This window comes from Somniosus microcephalus, unplaced genomic scaffold (genome assembly GCF_052327205.1).
Source record: "Somniosus microcephalus isolate GS21.2 unplaced genomic scaffold, FLI_Smic_1.0 unresolved_chr1, whole genome shotgun sequence".
NCBI lineage: Eukaryota > Metazoa > Chordata > Chondrichthyes > Squaliformes > Somniosidae > Somniosus > Somniosus microcephalus.
Window position 1 is genome coordinate 51215622 of NW_028225179.1, and position 1380 is coordinate 51217001.

Sequence of the window (1380 nt, forward strand, 5' to 3'; positions counted from 1 at the left end):
TCAACGTGATTCATAACTAATACATAGAGAAGTCAAGCAGCGAACTGATATTTGTAGAAAGTGTTGTGAGACTGTGAAATGCACTGGCCCAGCAAGCAGCAGATTTAAAACAAGGTTTAAAAACCGGCAGCCTGTGGGAGGAAGGGGGGAGAGAGGCAAGAGAGACACAGGAAAGATCAACTTGGAAACTATTGGCCCCGAATCTACTTTAAATCCCCCCACTGTATTTAAACCCATTTAATGTCAGATTCAGACATTGATGCATGTGAGCAATATAGGACATTTACCGCTGTCTCTGGTCTAAAATAACTGCTTTATTATTTGATCCCACCCGCTGTGTTTAGGCTCTACCTGAATATTTATCTCCGACCTAGAATCAGTTTGTAATCTGGAGTCAAGGTTTCTGCAGCCGGCGGGCAGGGAGCAGAGGCTGTGGCTGATCTGTGTCATGTGGGAGCGGAACACAATGTTTCTGCTGTTTATTTTCATTACCCTGCAGAATATTCCATACTGTTCTCAACATCTTACATACCGTTAAATATCGGAAGTTTTCTTGTATTGTAATGATCGCTGCGATTCTTCTGGACTTTGCTTAATTTGCAGCAAATTTAATATCATGAAACCGTCATCGCCAATAATAAACAGGGTCAGCGATGAGAGAATGTAATTTGTTCGAGCAGATATTTTCGTGGCTGCGATGGCCGAGTGGTTAAGGCGTTGGACTTGAAATCCAATGGGGTTCCCCACGCAGGTTCGAGCCCTGCGCGCAGCGGGTTCTCTCATTGTTGTAATAATTTACTTCAAATAATTTATTTTCTTCAATCTGCTCTCTCTGGGAGGATTCTGGAATTTGCAATGCCGGTATTAAGGAAACTAAATGATTGCCGCGAGACCTGGATCACTTACTTCAAGAAGTTTTGCTGACCGAGTACCAAAAGTGTTCTGCAGATTGTCTGGAAGCTCCAGATAAGGAGGCCTCGATAGTCTCTGAGGAACCTTCGCATACACTCGGTGCTGTCCGGTAGCATCATTCTGTGTAACCATGGGAGAGAGAGAATGGAAAGTCACTGGAAGGCTTGTTTCTGTCAGCAGCAATGGTACAAGAGCAGCCATTCTAAAGTAAAAAGCAGAACACATTCCAGGAGACAGGCCAGGAGACAAACAAACGGAGTGGAGATCTGGAAGACTGACCAGAAAAACAACAAGGAGGACACCAACACATAATTCATCTCTCCCTCTCCCGAAGCAGAAGAATTGACCATTCTGAGTTTTGAGTTGCACCACTGAGTTAAAGGTTGTACCAATCTCTCTCTGTAAAACTTGTATTGTTATGCTAATAAAACGATTTGTATGAAATTTTTAAAGCTTTGGTTGATCTTA

The 1380-nt window shown here is 43.0% G+C and overlaps 1 non-coding gene across 1 annotated transcript; it reads left to right on the forward strand.

Moving 5' to 3' along the window:
* Positions 1-691: 691 nt before the first annotated feature.
* On the forward strand, positions 692-772 carry trnas-uga (transfer RNA serine (anticodon UGA)). Its single transcript has one exon. It is a non-coding gene; the product is annotated as a tRNA-Ser (tRNA).
* Positions 773-1380: the final 608 nt, after the last annotated feature.